The 24,931-nt window shown below is 43.4% G+C and overlaps 1 pseudogene; it reads right to left on the bottom strand.

The window, feature by feature from the left end:
- Positions 1–282: 282 nt before the first annotated feature.
- Positions 283–1,282, bottom strand: LOC124004873 (annotated as a pseudogene).
- Between the last annotated feature and the right edge of the window lie 23,649 nt (positions 1,283–24,931).

Below are 24,931 nucleotides of genomic sequence, written 5' to 3'. Positions count from 1 at the left end.
TCATTAAAAAAAATATATATATATTTTTTTGGTCTTAATTTGTGGTTATGGTTTGGCATAAGGTTAGCAGTGTGGTTATGGATATTTGTAAATCATTTTAGGAAGATATTTTTTTTTTTTAAATAGGCGGGGTTTAGACATAATTTTGACTTTTGTGGTGGTGGTAACTAGTGACAACCAACTAGTAACCTTCAGTCGCGGGGCTACATTTGGGACCACCAAAACAGCGGGCTCACACCCTCATAGCGCAATGTGGGAAACGTAGTTTCTTAGCTGCATTGTTTAATTGTTGTTAGAATATTATCCATGAAGCAGTGTGCAGTCAAACTGATCACTGAAAGTTTCCAGCAGTCGTGGGATGGTTTCTTCAATATAGAGATCTCACCCCAGTTCTTGACTGAGGGAGGTGACACCTTTGCCAACAATCCCACAATGTTTTCAAACCAGCCCATATCTGTGTTGCAGTTGAGTGCCAATGTTATGTATCTCCCACAATAGATTCCTGAAAGAGGAAACATTTGACTGTGATATCAAGCATGACACATTGTAGCCCTGTTGGTGTAAACATAGCAAAAAAAAGGTTATTTAAATCAGGGGTTAACCTACCAATGGCACATATCTTGTTGTTTCCAAGACCCCGGTGTCTGGGGAGGAGGATGCTTTTAACACATACTTCCTGAAAAGGCTGAAGACAGTCCTCTCCAGCTCAAATACGGGTTGTAACCATTTCACACTTTTGTTGAAGCAGCCCAAGTTGATTATTGGGTAGCACACCAACTCCCCTGGGTCATGGATAGTTATGAACCCGCCACGGTTGCTACGAAAGAATTCAGCACCAAGGAGTTTGAGTCTTTGCCCCTCTTCGAATGGTGAATGTCTAGTTCTAATGGCGTAGACAGGCAGGTGTTCACACAGTAGCAGAGCATTGTGCAATTTGTCTTTAGAATCCAGATGTCTCCTAACATAGAGTTGCTGTACCTGTTATGCACGTGTAACAGTATAGTTTTAAACCGTCCCCTCGCCCATACCCGGGCGCGAACCAGGGACCTTCTGCACACATCAACAACAGTCACCCTCGAATCATCGTTACTCCACAAAAGCCGCAGCCCTTGCAGAGCAAGGGGAACTACTACTTCAAGGTCTCAGAGCAAGCGACGTAACCGATTGAAACGCTATTTAGCGCACACCTCTAACTAAGCTAGCCGTTTCACATCCGTTACACACGCGCATAGGAAATACGACCCAACTGGATCACTTCAGCTGCTGCTGTTGAAGGGTGCATTTTTTATGATAATTGAGTGTAAACTCCTTTTTCAATGTTTTCGATAGACAGGCAACTCCAAGTTTCTATTCTGAAGGACATAAAGTACAGTAGACAATGCAGCTCGCATCTTTCACAACGAACTTTGCATCCTTTGCCTGTGTTTGATCATGCCTGGCTCCATGATTCAGGTTCTCCAGTGTCGAGATCTCGTAGATGGGGGGCTGATATGTTAAATCGCTAGTCTACTATTGTTAAATTGTCATCATCACTTGTAGTCTTTGTTACATCATGACATCCACGCCACGGGCGCAACCATATTGGATTAGTTATTTTATCTTTAGTGGCAGTTCAACCAGCTGAGTGGTGCGTTATTGCCTCCACCTGGACGGGTTGTAACCCGAAGCCTTTCTGTTATGAGGCAAAGAGGGTCACATTACTGCCCTCTAGCATTTCACTGTTCGAACAACATCAGAGAGAAAATGTCTATGGAGCCCCCTCTGAATACTTCCCCCTTTCCCCAAGGTAGTCTGTTAGGCCTATAGTAGATTTGTGAAAGTTAATGGAACCCCTTGCTTTCACCCATCTGTCAAGTTAGATCCAGAATATGGAGATAATTCTACATTGATTTCATAAGTACTTGAACCAGGCCTGGGCATTGGGGGTAGAGGTGGTATCTACCTTATTGTCAATTTCCCGCCATCTACACCAACCTGAAAATACAGGACTGGTAAAAGCATATGCCAGGTAGGATAAGGGCCAACACCACAATGCTTTCACCTATCCAGTATTTTTACACAGATGAAAGGAATGGCATGAGGGAGTCAAATTAGATTATTGTCATGCAGCCCTGATAAGTTCCTTGAGTGTTTAAATTTAGTGGGGAGACATAGAGTGGAACCAATTTTTTCTTTCACTAGTAGCTCTGTAACATTATTCAGACAAGAGCAAGAAGGGCAGGTCTAGGAATAGGCTAATGTAAGTACACATGATACTATTCAATTCCAACATGTACTGTCCACTGGTCGCTATGTTTCAGGTCAGTTTTATTAGGTATGAAGTGCACTGTAACTGCCAGATCTTTTTGTTGTTGTTGTTGTTCTTTTATTTGACTTTATTTGTACTTTGTGATCCTACAATAAAAACAAAGTAAAAAAAAACAAAAAAAAACACAAGCTCTGACTCATGACTACTGGTCTTATTAAGTTAACTAGGACTGATTGCAAAGAATAGGCTAACCCTTAGAAACTGTCACATTGCAACTATTCTAAAGAACAGTCAATATGAGCAAATCCTCGTGAAATATCTCTGCACAATGCTCTTGGTGCTCCTCACATTCTTGGCCATTGCATGAAAGTCTTGAAAACTATCCACTTGTGAAGCAGACACGATCAGAATTACTGAACTGATGATTGATTCATCTAGCTGTAAAGTTTTTCAGTGATATTTTGCTGTTTAGTTTTACCACAGACCATAATTTGCATGTATTTGAACCGTTACAAACCTGTAAACTGTGACACTATTTATAGTTGCTCAGCAGATACATTTTCTCTGGGGATAAATATGTAATTTCTATAAACATCTAAGAACCTATTTATAATACCATACCTACATTTCATGAAAGTGTGAAAGGTAATTTAATCAAATTAAGATACTTAAAATGATACAAAGGCAAACATAAAACGAGCTGTTTTTTAAATGACAGGTGAAGTAAATGATGCAGCTGCATGCTCAAACCACAGCGGGGTCTGCCTGAAACATTAGGGTCACGTTGCAGAAGAAAATGTTCCATATTTTCAATTACCGTCCTCGTGTGGAACATTCGTGTTTAACGACTAAACATCAAAAGTAACTAACAAAGTATCAGCAGTCAGACAATATCTTCTTTAAGTAAATCAATCAAATCTTTATTAAAAATAAAAAAAATAAAAAAAGAGTGCTGCAGTAATTTTCCATTCAAGTGTAGCTTACAGTGGTATGTCTGACTTGTCTCTTATCTATTTACTCCCCTGCAGGGGTCTGTGTCTATGTGTCTCTTTTAGCCTTGAGGCGCTTACTCACAGACACCCTGTTTTGACTGCAATGGCTCACACATCTGCTCAGACCGTTTCTGATAAGAGGCAGAGACTAGAAAAGTACTGTGGAACAGTATTACACCTTATAATGCATATATTGGTAATCTGTGGTCCAGGACCCTATAAATGTAGTGGGGGAGGGTCTTATAGCCCTTCTCCTTCTATTAATACAACATATTTTTTTGCAAATGAGAACTTGTTCTCAACTAGCCTACCTGGTTAAATAAAGGTTAAATTAAACAAATAAAAAAAATGCTCAGGGAAACCTGAGCTTGTCCAGGTTTCAGTGGGCTCCAGTGTCTATTAGAAATGGTAAGTCATGTCCATTAACATTAAGAGTGACCATTGGCTCTTCTCTTTCATCATTCAATTCATCCTGGGGACACTGGAGCAGGGGAGTCGGGCACCTTCATTATTGATTCTGAGGGAAATAAGAACTGTTGGTGTTCTGATTTCCCATTGGCCATGGCTGTCCTCTGTCATTAACTTGTCCTCATTGTCCATAGGGCATACGTTGCCCCGGGGGAGCATTTCCAGCTCCGGGCGAGTGGTATTGTGGTTGAGGAGCATACTATTGCCGTGGTGGGTATAATAGAGGAAAATATAGTTTAGATGATCAATTATGTATACATTAATGATTAGAAACATTCATGCTAATACTATTATGTTATGATTTGAAAAGTATGGGTTCTTGATTGATAGAGGAAAATATAGTTTAGATGATCAATTATGTATACATTAATGATTAGAAACATTCATGCTAATACTATTATGTTATGATTTAAAAAGTATGGGTTCTTAATTGTACTGTTACTGAAAATGTAAGCAGAAATGAATTGTGTCTGTGTCTCCTGGGAAAGTTTTAAGGAGGGATAAGATAGATAGATTTTTCAAACAGATAAGAATGTTTTGGTTGGATTCCATTAGTAGAGAGAAGTATATCCTTTAGGCAGGTTGGAATGTAGTTTATGAGGGGAGTGAAACTATCTCCAGGACCGAATACTACGCCATTGTAAGGCTGGGAGAGGGGGTGTAACTGATGACGTCATTTTATGTCTTCTTTAGATTTAAAATGTAATGTTCTTTGTATTTTGGGTGAGTACTCATCAAGAATAAATGCTGAACTTGTTTTTAAGACTGGTCTCTTGCTAATTCATGCAAATGATAAACTTACAACTTATCATGAATTAGAAATGAGTGCGAATTGAATTGATTTCGGCAATAAAACATAAAGGGATTAAGAATTCCTCTATCAGGGTAGTACACTCCATGATGTGCCTTAGCAAAGTTTCCGCTTCCTCTGCCAGGCCCAAAGTTTCTTCTGCACCTGTTGTAACCTCTTCCATTTCCCCCACACTGAAAACTCACATGCTCCAACTTCCCACAGGTCCAGCATTGAATGTTGTTCCAGTCACGAGGGGCTCTGGCGGGCCCACCTCTTCCAGTCCATGTTTGTAGGTCACCATAAGGCTGAATAGGGAAAGGCACATACCCCCTAGGCACCAGGCACGAAAATTAAGTCATTAAAACGCAAACTTTTTTCCAAATTAACTCCATAATATCGACAGAAACATGGCAAACCGATGTTTAGAATCAATCCTCAAGGTGTTATTCACATATCTATCGACGATAGAGTCAGAGTTTTGTCTTTCCAAGGCTGTCAATTCCATGCATAGTCGAGCATCCTTTCGTGACAAAACATTGCGCTTAAAACGGGCACGTCTTTTTATCCAATAATGACATAGCGCCCCCATAGGTTGAAGAGGTTAAGTTAATGCTTTGTAGCGCCACCTTTTGCTACGATTACAGCTGTAAGTCGCTTGGGGTATGTCTCTATCAGTTTTGCACATCGAGAGACTGAAATTTTTTCCCATTCCTCTTTGCAAAACAGCTCGAGCTCAGTGAGGTTGGATGGAGAGCATTTGTGAACAGCATTTTTTCAGTTCTTTCCACAGATTCTCGATTGGATTCAGGTCTGGACTTTGACTTGGCCATTCTAACACCTGGATATGTTTATTTTTGAACCAGTCCATTGTAGATTTTGCTATATGTTTTGGATCATTGTCTTGTTGGAAGACAAATCTCCGTCCCAGTCTCAGGTCTTTTGCAGACTCCATCAGGTTTTCTTCCAGAATGGTCCTGTATTTGGCTCCATCCATCTTCCCATCAATTTTAACCATCTTCCCTGTCCCTGCTGAAGAAAAGCAGGCCCAAACCATGATGCTGCCACCACCATGTTTGACAGTGGGGATGGTGTGTTCAGGGTGAGCTGTGTTGCTTTTACGCCAAACATAACGTTTTGCATTGTTGCCAGAAAGTTACATTTTGGTTTAATCTGACCAGAGCACCTTCTTCCACATGTTTGGTGTGTCTCCCAGGTGGCTTGTGGCAAACTTTAAACAACACTTTTTATGGATATCTTTAAGAAATGGCTTTCTTCTTGCCACTCTTCCATAAAGGCCAGATTTGTGCAATATACGACTGATTGTTGTCCTATAGACAGAGTCTCCCACCTCAGCTGTAGATCTCTGCAGTTCATCCAGAGTGATCATGGGCCTCTTGGCTGCATCTCTGATCAGTCTTCTCCTTGTATGAGCTGAAAGTTTAGAGGGACGGCCAGGTCTTGGTAGATTTGCAGTGGTCTGATACTCCTTCCATTTCAATATTATCGCGTGCACAGTGCTCCTTGGGATGTTTAAAGCTTGGGAAATCTTTTTGTATCCAAATCCGGCTTTAAACTTCTTCACAACAGTATCTCGGACCTGCCTGGTGTGTTCCTTGTTCTTCATGATGCTCTCTGCGCTGTTAACGGACCTCTGAGACTATTACAGTGCAGGTGCACTTATACGGAGACTTGATTACACACAGGTGAATTGTATTTATCATCATTAGTCATTTAGGTCAACATTGGATCATTCAGAGATCCTCACTGAATTTCTGGAGAGAGTTTGCTGCACTGAAAGTAAAGGGGATGAATAATTTTGCACGCCCAATTTTTCAGTTTTTGATTTGTTAAAAAAGTTTGAAATATCCAATAAATGTCGTTCCACTTCATGATTGTGTCCCACTTGTTGTTGATTCTTCGCGAAAAAAAAATACAGTTTTATATTTTTATGCTTGAATCCTGAAATGTGGCAAAAGGTCGCAAAGTTCAAGGGGGCCGAATACTTTCGCAAGGCACTGTATGTACTCATGTTTGTTCTTAAGGAGATTACCAACATATTTTTCAACGTGTCTGCAATATGTCTCAATATTTGATTGTGATTGGCTGGAGGTACAAAATAACTCTTACTTCTAAAAGGAGTTGGATTATGTGCAGGTGAGTAGCCTACATGTTTAGTTGAAATATCACAATTTGGGGAGCTACAGTATTCCCTTATTAAACGGATGTTTCTAAAAAACTTTAACATGTCTACCTTAACATCGAAAACTTTAATTTACAGACCCTTGCTTCCTTTGGTCTCAACTTAGACTTTGATCTGAAGCCATTTTTGTGATTATTGTGATTTTGCTATTCATTGTAAATGTTTGTAGACCTATATATCCAAATTGTGTCTATGATCGTATGCTATCCATTTCTGTTTTTATATGTTCTATTTGCAGTGGGACAAAAAAAATATTTAGTCAGCCAAGTTCTCCCACTTAAAAAGATGAGAGAGGCCTGTAATTTTCATCATAGGTACACTTCAACTATGACAGACGAAATGAGAAAAAAAATCCAGAAAATCACATTGTAGGATTTAAAAATTCCACCATAATTTAAATTTCCACCATAATTTGCAAATTATGGTGGAAAATAAGTATTTGCTCATCTACAAACAAGCAAGATTTCTGGCTTTCACAGACCTGTAACTTCTTCTTTAAGAGGCTCCTCGGTCCTCCACTCGTTACCTGTATTAATGGCACCTGTTTGTACTTGTTATCAGTATAAAAGACACCTCTCCACAACCTCAAACAGTCACACTCCAAACTCCACTATGGCCAAGATCAAATAGCTGTCAAAGGACACCAGAAACAAAATTGTAGACCTGCACCAGGCTGGGAAGACTGAATCTGCAATAGGTAAGCAGCTTGGTTTGAAGAAATCAACTGTGGGAGCAATCTTTAGGAAATGGAAGACATACAAGACCACTGATAATCTCCCTCGATATGGGGCTGCACGCAAGATCTCACCACATGGGGTCAAAATGATCACAAGAATGGTGAGCAAAAATCCCAGAACCACACGGGAGGACCTAGTGAATGACCTGCAGAGAGCTGGGACCAAAGTAACAAAGCCTACTATCAGTAACACACTATGCCGCCAGGGACTCAAATCCTGCAGTGCCAGACGTGTCCCCCTGCTTTAGCCAGTACATGTCCAGGCCCATCTGAAGTTTGCTAGAGAGCATTTGGATGATCCAGAAGAAGATTGGGAGAATGTCATATAGTCAGATGAAACCAAAATAGAACTTTTTGGTAAAAACTCAACTCGTCGTGTTTGGAGGACAAAGAATGCTGAGTTGCATTCAAAGAACACCATACCTACTGTGAAGCATGGGGGTGGAAACATAATGCTTTGGGGCTGTTTTTCTGCAAAGGGACCAGTACGACTGATCCGTGTAAAGGGAAGAATGAATGGGGCCATGTATCGTGAGATTTTGAGTGAAAACCCCCTTCCATCAGCAAGGGGGTTTTGACATGGCTGGGTCTTTCAGCATGACAATGATCCCAAACATACCGCCCGGGCAACAAAGGAGTGGCTTCGTAAGAAGCATTTCAAGGTCCTGGAGTGGCCTAGCCAGTCTCCAGATCTCAACCCCATAGAAAATCTTTGGAGGGAGTTGAGAGTCCATGTTGCCCAGCAACAGCCCCAAAACATCACTGCTCTAGAGGAGATCTGCATGGAGGAATGGGCCAAAATACCAGCAACAGTGTGTGAAAACCCTGTGAAGACTTACAGAAAACATTTGACCTCTGTCATTGCCAACAAAGGGTATATAACAAAGTATTGAGATAAACTTTTGTTATTGACCAAATACTTATTTTCACCATAATTTGCAAATAAATTCATAAAAAATCCTTACAATGTGATTTTCCCACTTTTTTCCCCCTCATTTTGTCTGTCATAGTTGAAGTGTACCTATGAGGAAAATTACAGGCCTCTCTCATGTTTTTAAGTGGGAGAACTTGCACAGTTGGTGGCTGACTAAGTACTTTTTTGCCCCACTGTATAAGGAGGTGCAAAAGATTATTGATTGAGTTATGTAACTGATTGTTTTTCAAGCCACTTGCAAACTGGCAGTTTCCAATCAACAATGATCATAACATAAATTCATTTCCAGGGTGGGGTGTCTTGGGGAAAATATGGGAAACTCTTGAAAAATAAATATGTGACAAAAGCTTATATTATAGCAGTGAATTTAACTTTAGGCGTGCGTCAACTCTAAGTCCAGGACAGTAGGCATATGTACTATTGGCACCCACAGTAAATGCTTTTCCACAGTCAGATTGCCTGCCCATAGTGCCCCACATTGGAGGTGTCATAATACCTATAAAACCTAGTGGTCAAACAGCGAAATGGTTCCAATTTTACATTTTTCCTATAGGGAATTTTAGTAGAGACACTTAAAATAAGAGTTGTGTTTTGTGTAGGCTTACCCAGGTGTATCTGAGAGTGAATACAGGCAAATAGAGGTGCCCTCTTTTCACGACTGACTTGGTGTGTTTGGACCATGATAGCTCGTTGGTGATGTGGACACCAAGGACTTGACAATTTCAGCCCACTCCACCACAGCCGGGTCAATGTTAACGGGGGCCTATTCAGGCCACCTTTTCCTATAGTCCACGATCAGCTCCTTTGTCTTGCTCACATTGAGGGAGAGGTTGTTGTCCTGGCACCACATTGCCAGGTCTCTGACCTCCTCCCTGTAGGCTGTCTTATCGTGGTCGGTGATCAGGCCTACCAATGTTGTGTCGTCAACAAACTTAATGATCGTGTTGGAGTTGTGTTTGGCCACGCAGTTGTGGGTGAACAGGTAGGACAGGAGGGGACTAAGTATATACCCCTGAGGGAACCCAGTGTTGAGGATCAGCGTGGCAGAAATATTGTTGCCTACCCTTACCACCTGAGGAGTCACAGTATAGCTTCCGTCCCTCTCCTTGCCCCAACCTGGACTCGAACCAGGGACCCTGCACACGTCAACCAGTCACTCACGAAGCATCGATACCCATCGCTCCACAAAAGCCACGGCCCTTGCAGAGCAAGGGGAACAACTACTTCTAGGTCTCAGAACGAGTGACGTCACCGACTGAAACACTATTAGCGCGCACCACCGCTAACTAGCTAGCCATTTCACATCGGCCGCACATAGTCACTACACCCCTACCAAAATGTAGAAATGTCCTCGACAAACCTGCAACCCCGCAAATTGACTCGATACCGGTACCCCCTGTATATAGCCTCATTATTGTTATTTTATTGTGTTACTTTTTATGTTTTACTTTAGTTTATTTGGCAAATATTTTCTTAACTCTTCTTGAACTGCAATTGTTGGTTAAGGGCTTGTAAAAGTAAGCATTTCACGGTAAGGTCTACACTTGTTGTATTCGGCGATCGTGACAAATAAAGTTTGATTAGATATATTGATAAAAGTCACCTTGTATAAGAGAGATTTACACGGTTATCAAAATATCACACCAGGGTAAACCTACACAAAACACAGTGCTTATTTTAAGTGTTACTAAAATCACCTATGGGAAAAATGAATGGTGGAAAAACGATATGAACCATTTCCTTGGATGACTGCTAGGTTTTATAGGTATTGTGATTCACACTGTGGTACTATGTAGGATTATTTAGTACATGTGGTGTGCTGGGTAAGTGGCGTTTGCATTTCCTAAACTCGGTCCTCAGGACCCTAAGGGTTGCACATTTATTTGTTTGCCCTAACACTACACAGCTGATTCAAATGATCAAAGATTGATAATTTGTTCATTATTTGATTCACTTGTGTAGCGCTAGGGCAAAAACCCAAATGTGCACCCATTGGGTTCCCGATGACCGAGTTTGGGAAACCCTGCCCTAGGGTCTTAGCGTGTGCAGGCTATTCGAAGGCCCGAACTCCGCTAATCCAGTAAAATAAATCAAGCACACACAATTTGTGTTCCTCTGCTGTCGTTGATGCATTGAGTGACTGGGGGGGGATTGTTTTCAAACATAAAGATAGGGACAGAGATGGAAGAGAGACACCCCACTCCCTCATTTTTGAGGGGTTAAATTACAGTCAACCAGGCACAGATAGGGCTCTACCTGTGTAGAGAACTCCCGTTTGTCTCCAAAGTGCCCTTTTCGGTGGTGGTATTCAAAACCATTTTCATCTATGCGTCAGAACCAAAAAGCGCATTTTGATTGTTGACCAATGACCAGTCATCACCATTGGTGCACCTTGTTTAATTTCCTCTAGTTTTGCCTGGCAAAAACAAGTAGGCCTACGTCAACATCCGAATTAAAATACAATTTAGAAATGTACTACTCATTCATAGCCAGAAAAATAGGCTACCTGACGATTTGATTGACAATTTTCATATTTCAGATTGGCCTAGTTTGGGTGGCTACTGGCTATGTGCCTAAAGATGAGCAGCTGTAAAATCGCACTACCTTCAATTTTATGCGATGAAGATGTAACATATTCTGGTAAATTTATTACGTTATTTGTGAGAAAGAACAGGGCTTCCAGGCTGGCAGCTTGAACTAGCACTCTGCAGGCAGGCACGGTGCAAGCATTAAGAAGATCCTCTCCATCCATTAAATCAAGGTAAATATCCATCTAATCCTGCAACCTCTGCAATAAGTAGTCTGTATGATTTTGCTTGCTCTGGACCTCAGAGAAGTGACATGATATATCCCTACTTGATATTGGCTGCTAACATGAATGAATTTAAGCTCCAAATTGCAGGTGTAAAATGCTATTTATTTTTGTAGCCTAGTTTGCGTTTTGAAACAGCATCACCGTTTATGGTGGTAATGACATACATTTGGGAAGCAATTCTGAGCGCATGTTCGCATCTGCAGACGCGCGTGCTTGCGCGGGGGTCATACGTTTTTTTTGCTACTCCCTTTTGAGGGTCGCTTGTAAAAGTTTTAATACATGATTGTGGTAACATTTGGGTTGGCTATAGTAATGGTAGGCCACAGTATTTATTTATTTCAATCTTCAATTTTGACTGGAATTGTGTTAGTCATTGTTAGTAAGTGCATAATTTATTCCAGTTCAAATTAATTTAGCAAAATACTTTACTCATCATATTGTGCTGCTTTCCCCTTTTATTGTAATAATTGCTGAACAAGTTCCTGATCGTGGTAGTGGGAATTTTTTTTGAGGGGGTGCCTTTTTTTGTTTTGAGCACAAAAGGTATGTGAATGGATCAATGAACTAAGTAGACCAGACCCAGTTGATATTACGCTGGTATCTATTGGCACCACCCCCTTACGAAGATCAGAACTGACAATGGTTTTCAATGGTAAACGGCCTGAGTAACTTATCTTCATTTATCCACCATCTTTGGTAGGAAGAGACCAATGAAAATGGCGGCGACAGGGTCTGCCAGATCCACTAGTGGATTAGGGCAACAATGCAAAGCCATGCCCGCCGATATATTGAATACTCGGACACATTCACAGTTTTAGTGTGTCCAGCTATCTTAAAAAATATGTGGGCTATGTCTATACTCCATCAGTTGATCATTTGGCTGACCCCCTCCTTTGTATATCCCTCTGACCTTGGTATGTCCAGCTGTCCTGGCGCCTATGTGTCTCCTTCTCTTCATGTGGTTGTCTAAGATCAGCAGACTATGTGTCTATATTTTTTGTGTTTCCAGCTGTCCTATACATCTATGTCCTCCTCTGGTCTCCTCTCCTATACAATAGACAATGTATTTTACCAGAATGGCAAATGCACTCTATAAGTGTAGCTCTCTCTTGTGTTATGTTCCTTCATATATGTACATAATTTTCTCCCATATTTCCCAAAGTTCGATGTTCACTAGGCTTTTCTCCCGGGACTGTTTACCGGCCCAGCTGGATACTCGCAGCCGGCAGAGGGGACAGCACAAACTCGTAAATTCCAGTCCGCTTGAAACAGTGCAAACACACAGAGTGGCTACATGGCATAGTTACGGGCTCCAATAAAATCTCAGAACAAACCGGTTGGGGTTACATTTTCTCTGGTCAAAATGTCATTGGAAACTGTGGTACTGAGGAAAGCAGTTAGAGATATTTCGGCCACTTTAAAAAAAAGTCTCAGTATCTGGATAAGGCTATAACTGGAGTTTCGGATAAGTGAGGCCAGCTCATGTGTATTCTTGGCCTATATGCGATAGTGGATTTCCTTTGGAAGGGTTTTTTCAGTTCAGTTTCCAATTGGGTATGCAGAAGGATGGAAATGTTTTTGAAAATGTATTTAAGTTGTTTCTGAAGAGAAGAGAGTGGAATCATTTTAATGGTGTCAAATGCCCTGAACCCTAAGAATTTCCCGTGAAGACTGATCAACTTCACTAGAAATTGTTGGAACAGGTGGGATTTAATTATAAATTGATTGAGAAACACTAGTCTCTATTCAAAGTGTACCATCACTTTGAAATTCTATTATTTCTTTAATTGACTAGTTATTCAAATAGGTTTATTTTTATTTAACATGGGTTCATAGGAGAGATGATCAGTTCCCTGGGGTTATGGTCTTTGGGTAAATACAAAATGTGCTTTGTTCATTCTACATATAAAATATACAATGGAAATATATGTTAACAAGGGATAACAGTTACTCCAAACAGTTTATTGGAGTGGGGGTTTCTGCAAGGGTTATGTTGATAACTACATAATCTATAAACTCGTCTGAGAGATCGCCAGTAGAATAAGGGAGTTATCATGGAAATGTGATGTCAGAATGCATTAATGCTTGGGAGAGATTATCATCACAACAAGTGTGCGTGAAACTCAAACCCACCCTACTGGCTGAATAGTGAGGGGTAACTGTGTCTGATAACCTGTGAACTGTATTTGGAATGATATGTTTCTGGGAGAAGAAAGCCTGAAGGGGATTGGGGTAATGACCTTTTATTACCAGGCCACTCATGACAGAAAAACAGAGGCAAAAGGGCGCATGGTAAAATAGATATTACTGGTATTAAAAGTTTTTAGTATAATGTTAATTATTAAAGGGATGATGTATTGAATTGAGAAGGTCAAATTTGAGTTAAAGTAAGCACTAAGGACTGTTATCCTGAATATTGGGTTGGACAATTTATAAAAAAAACATTTAGTTATGTTTTGGATATAGGACTGTTTAAATTTACGAGGCCTAGGGAAGCTCTGGAAACTAATCCTGAGACAGGTTGATTGACAGAACTTGCAGAATATTAGATTAAAGGTTTTTGTTTCTTTTATTTGACAATATTATTGTAATTGGAGTGATACATTGGAATGACATAAGTAATTGAATAAAAAGTATAGTCTGTTGTGTGATATCACCCAAGGATGAAGAAGAAAGAGACCAATATGGGCGTAGAACGAAACGGATGGACGTTTTCCTCAGGTTTAATTACATTACAAATAGTGGTAATTTATTGCAAATATGCAGTTATTATAATTTAAAATAAGTGTGTATATTTTTCCTGAGGAGAGACTGATATAAATTGACTAAAAATGATTTGAGAATGTTTAAGTATGTATCAAACTATGGAAGGAAATTAGGACTAGTGACTTAGCTGTTATGGTTTAGAAAAACGAACTACATTGGGGGCTCATATATGAAGGTCATGGTAGCGGAGGGGTGTTATTTCTAGAAACAATGTATATTAATAGACAAGATAATTCACAGAAAAGGAAGGACAGTTGGTCTGTCATGTTTTGTCTTAGATTGTCTTGTCATTTTGCTTTTCCCTCTGTTCATTTTCCCCCTGCTGGTCTTTTTAGGTTCGTTCCCCTTTTTCTCTCTCCCTTCCTCTCTCTCTTCTCTCTATCGTTCCGTTCCTGCTCCCAGCTGTTCCTATTCCCCTAATCAATCATTTAGTCTTCCCACACCTGTTCCCGATCCTTTTCCCTGATTAGAGTCCCTATTTCTCTCCTTGTTTTCCGTTCCTGCCCTGTCGGATCCTTGTCTATTGTTCACCGTGCTGTGTCTATGTGTCGCCCTGTCGTGTCGTGTTTCCCTCAGATGCTGCGTGGTGAGCAGGTGTCTGAGTCTGCTACGTTCAAGTGCCTTCCCGAGGCAACCTGCAGTTCTTGATCAAGTCTCCAGTCTGTTCTCGTCATTACGAGTAGAATTATGCCTTTTGATTGTAAAGTTACTTTACTGGATTAAAAACTCTGTTTTCGCCAAGTCGCTTTTGGGTCCTCATTCACCTGCATAACAGAAGGATCCGACCAAGAATGGACCCAGCGACTATGGATTCTCTCTACTCTACTCTCGAGATCCAAGGAGCCATGCTCGGCAGACACGAGCAGGAATTGTCTGCTGCTCGCCATGCCGTGGAGAACCTGGCCGCTCAGGTTTCCGACCTCTCTGGACCGTTCCAGAGTCTTCGTCTCGTGCCACCTGCTACTTCCGGGTCTTCCGAGCCTCCGGAACCTAGGGTTAATAACCCACCATGTTATTCTGGGCAGCCCACTGAGTGCCGCTCCTTTCTCACCCAGTGTGATATAGTGTTCTCTCTCCAACCCAACACATACTCAGAGAGAGAGCTCGGATTGCCTACGTCATATCACTCCTTACTGGTCGGGCTCGGCAGTGGGGCACAGCTATCTGGGAGGCAAGCGCTGAGTGTACTAACAATTATCTGAACTTTAAAGAGGAGATGATAAGAGTTTTTGATCGTTCAGTTTTGGGAAAGAAGCTTCCTGGTCCCTGTCTTCCCTATGTCAAGGTAATCGATCCATAACGGATTACTCTATAGAGTTTCGCACTCTTGCTGCCTCCAGTAACTGGAACGAGCAGGCGTTGCTCGCTCGTTTTCTGGAGGGACTCCACGCTAAGGTTAAGGATGAGATTCTCTCTCGGGAGGTTCCATCCAGCGTGGATTCTTTGATTGAACTCGCTATTCGCATTGAACGACGGGTAGATCTTCGTCACCGAGCTCATAGAAGAGAGCTCGCGTTAACTGTGTCCCCCTCTCCCCGACACTACCATCTTTCCCCACTGACTCAGGTGTTGAGCCCATGCAGCTGGGGGTATTCGCATCTCGACTAAGGAGAGGGAACGGAGAATCACCAACCGCCTCTGTCTCTATTGCGGTTCCGCTGGTCATTTTGTCATTTCATGTCCAGTTAAAGGCCAGAGCTCATCAGTAAGCGGAGGGCGACTGATAAGCGCTACTAGACGGTCCTCTCCGTCAAGTACATGTACTACCTTACCGGTCCATCTACGCTGGACCGGATCGGCAGCTTCCTGCAGTGCATTAATAGACTCTGGGGCAGAGGGCTGTTTTATGGACGAAGCCTGGGCGCGGGAACATGACATTCCTCTCAGACAGTTAGGGAGCCCACGGTCATGTTTGCCTTGGATGGTAGTCCTCTCCCCAGTATATTATGTGAAACACTACCTTTAACCCTCACTGTATCTGGTAACCATAGTGAGACCATTTCTTTTTTGATTTTTGTTCACCTTTTACACCTGTTGTTTTGGGTCATCCCTGGCTAGTGTGTCATAATCCTTCTTTTGATTGGTCTAGTAATTCTATCCTTTCCTGGAACGTTTCTTGTCATGTGAAGTGTTTAATGTCTGCTATTTCTCCTGTTTGTTCTGTCCCCTCTTCTCAGGAGGAACCTGGTGATTTGACAGGAGTGCCGGAGGAGTATCATGGTCTGCGCACGGTCTTCAGTCGGTCCAGAACCAACTCCCTTCCTCCTCACCGGTCGTATGATTGTTGTCCTGTTCTCTTCAAGAAGCGTTTTGCATCCGCTCCTATCCTTGTTGCACCTGACGTCACTAAACAGTTTATTGTTGAGGTTGACGCGTCGGGGGTGGGCGTGGGAGCCATTCTGTCCCAGCGCTCCGATACTGACGATGGGGTCCACCCTTGTGCGTATTTTTCTCATCGCCTGTCACCGTCGGAACGTAACTATGATGTGGCTAACCGCGAACTGCTCGCCATCCGTTTAGCCCTAGGCAAATGGCGACAGTGGTTGGAGGGGGCGACCGTTCCTTTTGTCGTTTGGACTGACCAAAAGAACCTTGAGTACATCCGTTCTGCCAAACGACTGAATGCGCGTCATGCTCGTTGGGCATTGTTTTTCGCTCGTTTCGAATTCGTTATTTCTTATTGCCCGGGTACTAAGAACACCAAGCCTCATGCTTTATCCCGTCTCTTTAGTTCTTCTGTGGCTTCTACCGATCCCGAGGGGATCCTTCCTGTTGGGCGTGTTGTCGGGTTGACTGTCTGGGGAATTGAGAGACAGGTTAAGCAAGCACTCACGCACACTGCGTCGCCGCGCGCTTGTCCTAGTAACCTTCTTTTCGTTCCTGTTTCTACTCGTCTGGCTGTTCTTCAGTGGGCTCACTCTGCCAAGTTAGCTGGCCATCCCGGCGTTCGGGGTACGCTTGCTTCTATTCGCCAGTGGTTTTGGTGGCCTACTCAGGAGCGTGACACGCGCCGTTTCGTGGCTGCGTGTTCAGACTGCGCGCAGAAGAAGTCTGGTAATTTTTTTTCTGCTTCTGCTCCTGGTCTTGCTGGGTTTCAGTCTGTTCCCTGCCATCGCATCTCTCCTGTTCTTGTTCCTGCCCTTGCTGTGTCTCAGTCTGTCCCTAGTTGTTACTCTCCTGGCCTGTTTGGTCCTGTTTGCTCTAAAGCTTTCAGTTCTCTACCCGTGTCTCATTTTTTTTTTAGAGTAGTACCCTAGTTTCCCTTTTTATCGTTTTTCGTTACGGTCCTGAGGAGAGGAGTTGGGTTCTTTCTCGGGACGTGCTGGACCGTTTGTGATCTATGATTTCCTCCGTTGCCGCCAGGATTCCTCCTCGAGTGCGCCAGGAGGCGCTCGGTGAGTGGGGGGGTACTGTCATGTTTTGTCTTAGATTGTCTTGTCATTTTGCTTTTCCCTCTGTTCATTTTCCCCCTGCTGGTCTTTTTAGGTTCGTTCCCCTTTTTCTCTCTCCCTTCCTCTCTCTCTTCTCTCTATCGTTCCGTTCCTGCTCCCAGCTGTTCCTATTCCCCTAATCAATCATTTAGTCTTCCCACACCTGTTCCCGATCCTTTTCCCTGATTAGAGTCCCTATTTCTCTCCTTGTTTTCCGTTCCTGCCCTGTCGGATCCTTGTCTATTGTTCACCATGCTGTGTCTATGTATCGCCCTGTCGTGTCGTGTTTCCCTCAGATGCTGCGTGGTGAGCAGGTGTCTGAGTCTGCTACGTTCAAGTGCCTTCCCGAGGCAACCTGCAGTTCTTGATCAAGTCTCCAGTCTGTTCTCGTCATTACGAGTAGAATTATGCCTTTTGATTGTAAAGTTACTTTACTGGATTAAAAACTCTGTTTTCGCCAAGTCGCTTTTGGGTCCTCATTCACCTGCATAACATGGTCTTGTAAAAATATAGGGATATAAAATATAGGTACAATTCTGAAAGTTAAATAGAACATTAACACATACCTAGATTATGGTAAATGTAATAAGTAGTGGCATTTTGAACACTAGAGCAAAAGTTTAAGAAGCTTAGGACTTAGTTTTGTTAGGATTGGATATTCTTCCAACTGGAAGACACTTGACTGATTACATGTTATTCTTACAGCAGTTGTTGTAGGGACCATACTTTGGCTATCATTATGAATATTTTTGTGGCAAGAGGCCAGGTATTTGAGACAGAATGTTTACATAGGGCTGTTATTTAAAAATTAAGATTTAGTGATCCTGCTATAAGAAGAAAGTCTGTTATCAGGAAATAACCCATGTGTTATTGTGTATGTCCCCAGGAAAAAAAACAGCACATAAGAGGCCAGATGGAAGGGCATGGGCTGAATTCTGGAGACTGAGTGTACATCAAGATACACCAGGCTGGGGATATATTTCTTACAGCACCTGCAGTGGTAAAGATCGTCATGTCTCTTTTTGGTGGGTGCATAAGTTTCACAAGAAGTAAGGTCCAGCTGAATAATGGGTGAGCTTGAAAACACCATGACAGAGGACGTGAAACAAGAGAGAGAGAGAGAAAGACTAGATTCCACTGTAGACATACTGGGTTGACTTTGGGAGTTACTTGTTTTATTTGTTAATGTATAATGTAAAAAAGGATAGATGTTAGGGTAGTTGTACTCTAAACAACATGTCGAAGGCTCGATGTGAAAGCCCATTCAGTGTTGAATTACTTCAAGAAGAAATAATGTTGATTAAGGTTATGCACATGTTTATCAGTTGAAATAGAGTAGAACTAAGTATAGAATGACATGATTTGGGAACACCTCTCAGAACCTGCGGCCAAAAGGGGAAGACTATATAAAAGCACGAGGAAGCTAATTAGGGCTTCCATTTTTGTGGAGTCCAGCAGAAAAGTATCCTGGAGGCATAGAGTCAGGTGAAGAGAGAGTGGGAATTGTCATGGTCTCAGATTTAAGTATTCATGATTACAGTCATGCATAACACATAACATTGTCAATACTGTTATGTTTTGTCCTTTGTTTTCCAAGTCTTATGTTTAGGAAACCAGATGGAGAAGGGTTCGCCAGCTTCAGCTGGAATGTCAGTTTGTGTGATGAGTGATGGAAGTAAGAGAATGTTTGTTGTAATCATAGAACAGAGGCCATAAATCTCTAAGTCTGAATGCCCCACAGAAATAAGGCAGAAACCTGAACCAGGATGAGAGGTTCCACATCTGATGATCCAAGGGGACCAGAATGACCTCTCCCAGTGATACCAGGAGATCTAGTCTACATTTGAGTGTTCCGAAGGAAGTGGGATCAGCTGAGGAGAGAAGGACCCTACGAGGTGGCAACAGCCACAAACACGGCCGTCCAAGTGAAAGGAAGCAAGACGGTGAAAGGAAGCAAGACGTGGTATCATCTAAACCACTGCACCCGAGTCCCGACAGAGAGAAGGATACAACCATATAGAGATGAGGCCACAGAGGATGCTGATTCACCAGGCGGGAGCCCGGAAGGAGCAGGAGCAGCGGAAACGATCAAAGCGCCAGAGAGGAATCAAGAAAATGGCAGACCAGATACAAGCCAAGATACGACAAGTGCGCCAACTAACGCACTCAGAAGAAGCACCAGGGGAAAAGAGCCTGAAAAGAAAAGAGACAAACAACCAAAGTTTCCTCCAGCACGGCCAGAAAGCCCAGAAGTGGGGGGGGGGGGTAACATGTCTGCTACTCCTGATGATATACCTGTTGGGGCAGACCTTGTTGACGGAAGCCCTCTACAGTGGGACCCCGAGGTATCGCCTAAAGAATGGGAACATCTCTTCCCTGATATGGACGCCTTCCCAGATGGAAGCCCAGTTCGGCCTGAGGAGGGAACAACAGGCGAAGTAAGTGGAGGAGAAACCTTACCGAGAACAACAGGCAAAGAAAGTGGAGGAGAAGCCTTACCAAGAGCAGAAGGAGAAATCGTGCAAGGAAGAACAGAAATCCTGCAAGATGAAAGAAATGGGGATTTCCCCACAATTTACTTTTCAGCTCTTACCTGGTCTCCATAATGAACAATTGAAATTAGGAACACAAAAGAACAGTGACAATGATAGAGTAAAAACAACCGAGGACAATACGAAGATGATGCATGCACTCACGATCAAGATAAATGATAAAAACAGAAAGAGAAGAGAGGAACCTGTCGAACGAGGTGAAAAGACAGGATTTTTTGACAGGTTTAAGTTTAATGTTCCGCCACAAATTCTAACAGAACCAGGGGAACAAAGGACAGTTTCTGTATGGAAGAAGAAACCTCTACCGGAGGAGCCACTCTGTGGATGGACGTATCATATAACAAAGGGAGAAGTTGTTTGGGACCCCAAAGGATGTGACCTGACATTAATTAAATATGAGGAAGGCTGGGAGTTTATCATGAACGAGATACCACCAGCAGAAGGTGAAGAATTTGTCATTGAAATAGCAAGAACAGGACTGAGTGAAGGAAACAGTTACAAATATGTTAAATTGGGTCCTACGCCAGCACCTGAACAAAAACAGCTGGTGACAACCATAGCAATGACAACAATGGTGGCGGCTGCTGTGACGACCACAGCAACTACCACTAAGATGACATCAACTGCTCTTACCAAGCAGACCACGGTAACCACAAAGACACATCAGAACCAAAAGGATTCTTTAATGAGATTTGGATTTTGTTGGCAAACTCTAATGACCTACCTCAAGACAAGAACATTGCAAAGATGACAGACATAGACATATCAGACTCAGAACCACTCAAGAACACCACACAGGAAGAAGAGGTCAAAAATGAATGGTACAAATGGGCGAAGTATACGGCAAACAAACACAGAATGGACAATTGTATTTTTTGTAGTAAATTACCTTTGTCGGATCTCATAATAGTTCCTGAACCAGCATCATTTAAAAACTGTGTAAATTGGAAAAATGATCATTGTATCAACAGAAAGTATTCTATTCCCTTGTGTGACATAGAATGTAGGATTGCTCGAGGGAGCACTAGAGGCAGAACCATATTAAATGAGACTGGGTTGGGAGACAAGGATTGTGCTGCCTTTGACATTAGAACTGAATTAAATGGACCTCAATTAGACGGAAGTACTGTGGTTAAAGGAAAATATGAATGTTTTTATAGCCATAACACCGATGGAATTGATGTAGGAAACACCACTGTAGAATGTGATACTATTTGGGTACTAGAGACTGCAGGGGTTTGTAGAAATAAAGATAAAGGGTTGATAGCGAATAGAAAAGGGTTGTGTGGTACAATAACTCAGGTTGCGCCATCTCTTATTATGCTAAAAAATCAGGACAGAGGTATTGAGGATAGTTTCTGGATGTGTGGAAAAAACAAACTGTTGAATGTACTGCCAGATGGATGGACTGGTCTTTGTGCCTTAGTTAGAGCAATTCAACAGGTTACCATTATTAAGTCACCCCATGGTGACTATGTTAACCCTAGAGTTAAGAGGGCGTATGAGAAAGACCCTGAGGTATACCTTGATGCAATTGGACAGCCTAGAGGGGTACCTCGGGAGTTCAAGGCAAGAGATTAAGTTAAATCTGGATTTTAATCTATATTTTTGTGGATAACACCAAATAAGAATTTAGAGTGGATTAATTATATATACTATACCCAAAAGAGATTCATTAACTATACTGACTCGGCTCTAACGGCGTTGGGGGAACAGTAAAATGTCTTGGCAAAATAGACAGGCTCTCAATTGGCTTTTGGCAGAGAAGGGTGGAGTTTGTGTTATGTTCGGGGATGATTGTTGCACCTTTATTCCCAATAACACTGCGCCTAATGGATCCTTTGCAATTGCTATGGCTAAACTTAAAGGTTTACGAGCAGAGGTTAAGGCAAATGCTGGGTTTGACTCTCATGTTTGGGATTGGTTGGATTTAGCATTGGGAAAATGGGGAGCTATGTTTGCTAGGATGGCCATTATGCTGGGCGGGGGGTTATTGGCTCTGGGTATTGTATTTTATTGTGTTTTACCCTTGGTGAAATCACATGTGATCCAGACAACGGTTAAACAGATGTCTGTAAGTAGAGCTGACCCTCCGATAGTTAATCCTGTGCCGTGTAGCCCAGGCCGAGTACTGATGAAAATGGACGGTTATGCAATGCGGTTGGTGGACCCCTTGACTGCCCCTTTGGTAATCCGAACTGCCTATATGGAGTGGTCCCTGGAGGTGGTTACGCTTGCCATGGTTTTCGTAAGGATGGTTTACCTGTATATGCTGTCATTCCAAATTCATAAGAAAGTCTACTGATACATATCCACAAAAAGGGTCATTTCCGTAGTAAGTGCAAGAGGTGCTATGTAAGGTTTTAATATATCTACTTTTGCTCTCGGCCTTGTGTTTTTGTATGTTTTGTTGAATGTTTTTACTAGATGCTGTTCTTCCACTAACCTCATTGCAACTCCCCTCCAAGTCTCCGACCACTACCTTGTATCCTTTTCCCTCTCGCTCTCATCCAACACCTCCCACACTGCCCCTACTCGGATGGTATCGCGCTGTCCCAACCTTCGCTCTCTCTCCCCCGCTACTCTCTCCTCTTCCATCCTATCATCTCTTCCCTCTGCTCAAACCTTCTCCAACCTATCTCCTGATTCTGCCTCCTCAACCCTCCTCTCCTCCCTTTCTGCATCCTTTGACTCTCTATGTCCCCTATCCTCCAGGCCGGCTCGGTCCTCCCCTCCCGCCCCGTGGCTCGACGACTCATTGCGAGCTCACAGAACAGGGCTCCGGGCAGCCGAGCGGAAATGGAGGAAAACTCGCCTCCCTGCGGACCTGGCATCCTTTCACTCCCTCCTCTCTACATTTTCCTCCTCTGTCTCTGCTGCTAAAGCCATTTTCTACCACTCTAAATTCCAAGCATCTGCCTCTAACCCTAGGAAGCTCTTTGCCACCTTCTCCTCCCTCCTGAATCCTCCCCCTCCTCCCTCTCTGCAGATGACTTCGTCAACCATTTTGAAAAGAAGGTCGACGACATCCGATCCTCGTTTGCTAAGTCAAACGGCACCGCTGGTTCTGCTCACACTGCCCTACCCTGTGCTCTGACCTCTTTCTCCCCTCTCTCTCCAGATGAAATCTCGCGTCTTGTGACGGCCGGCCGCCCAACAACCTGCCCGCTTGACCCTATCCCCTCCTTTCTTCTCCAGACCATTTCCGGAGACCTTCTCCCTTACCTCACCTCGCTCATCAACTCATCCCTGACCGCTGGCTACGTCCCTTCCGTCTTCAAGAGAGCGAGAGTTGCACCCCTTCTGAAAAAACCTACACTCGATCCCTCCGATGTCAACAACTACAGACCAGTATCCCTTCTTTCTTTTCTCTCCAAAACTCTTGAACGTGCCGTCCTTGGCCAGCTCTCCCGCTATCTCTCTCTGAATGACCTTCTTGATCAAAATCAGTCAGGTTTCAAGACTAGTCATTCAACTGAGACTGCTCTTCTCTGTATCACGGAGGCGCTCCGCACTGCTAAAGCTAACTCTCTCTCCTCTGCTCTCATCCTTCTAGACCTATCGGCTGCCTTCGATACTGTGAACCATCAGATCCTCCTCTCCACCCTCTCCGAGTTGGTCATCTCCGGCGCGGCCCACGCTTGGATTGCATCCTACCTGACAGGTCGCTCCTACCAGGTGGTGTGGCGAGAATCTGTCTCCTCACCACGCGCTCTCACCACTGGTGTCCCCCAGGGCTCTGTTCTAGGCCCTCTACTATTCTCGCTATACACCAAGTCACTTGGCTCTGTCATAACCTCACATGGTCTCTCCTATCATTGCTATGCAGACGACACACAATTAATCTTCTCCTTTCCCCCTTCTGATGACCAGGTGGCGAATCGCATCTCTGCATGTCTGGCAGACATATCAGTGTGGATGACGCATCACCACCTCAAGCTGAACCTCGGCAAGACGGAGCTGCTCTTCCTCCCGGGGAAGGACTGCCCGTTCCATGATCTCGCCATCACGGTTGACAACTCCATTGTGTCCTCCTCCCAGAGCGCTAAGAACCTTGGCGTGATCCTGGACAACACCCTGTCGTTCTCAACTAACATCAAGGCGGTGGCCCGTTCCTGTAGGTTCATGCTCTACAACATCCGCAGAGTACGACCCTGCCTCACACAGGAAGCGGCGCAGGTCCTAATCCAGGCACTTGTCATCTCCCGTCTGGATTACTGCAACTCGCTGTTGGCTGGGCTCCCTGCCTGTGCCATTAAACCCCTACAACTCATCCAGAACGCCGCAGCCCGTCTGGTGTTCAACCTTCCCATGTTCTCTCACGTCACCCCGCTCCTCCGCTCTCTCCACTGGCTTCCAGTTGAAGCTCGCATCCGCTACAAGACCATGGTGCTTGCCTACGGAGCTGTGAGGGGAACGGCACCTCAGTACCTCCAGGCTCTGATCAGGCCCTACACCCAAACAAGGGCACTGCGTTCATCCACCTCTGGCCTGCTCGCCTCCCTACCACTGAGGAAGTACAGTTCCCGCTCAGCCCAGTCAAAACTGTTCGCTGCTCTGGCCCCCCAATGGTGGAACAAACTCCCTCACGACGCCAGGACAGCGGAGTCAATCACCACCTTCCGGAGACACCTGAAACCCCACCTCTTTAAGGAATACCTAGGATAGGATAAGTAATCCTTCTCACCCCCCCTACCTTTAAGATTTAGATGCACTATTGTAAAGTGACTGTTCTACTGGATGTCATAAGGTGAATGCACCAATTTGTAAGTCGCTCTGGATAAGAGCGTCTGCTAAATGACTTAAATGTAAATGTAATAGGTATATCAATGAATATATCTGGTTTCTTTTAATTAAAAGTGAGTTTTGCCTTCTAAATACTAGGTTAATTTAAAAAACATGTAGGTAACATTGGGATATCCTGGTTACAAGTGTCTACGGACCACGTCCTTAATCTTCTAACAGAGGTTGGTATCACGTTTGTTGGAGAGGTGTC

The sequence above is a fragment of the Oncorhynchus gorbuscha genome, linkage group LG19 (genome assembly GCF_021184085.1).
Source record: "Oncorhynchus gorbuscha isolate QuinsamMale2020 ecotype Even-year linkage group LG19, OgorEven_v1.0, whole genome shotgun sequence".
Lineage (NCBI taxonomy): Eukaryota > Metazoa > Chordata > Actinopteri > Salmoniformes > Salmonidae > Oncorhynchus > Oncorhynchus gorbuscha.
This window is presented reverse-complemented; position numbering and strand designations above follow the sequence as displayed.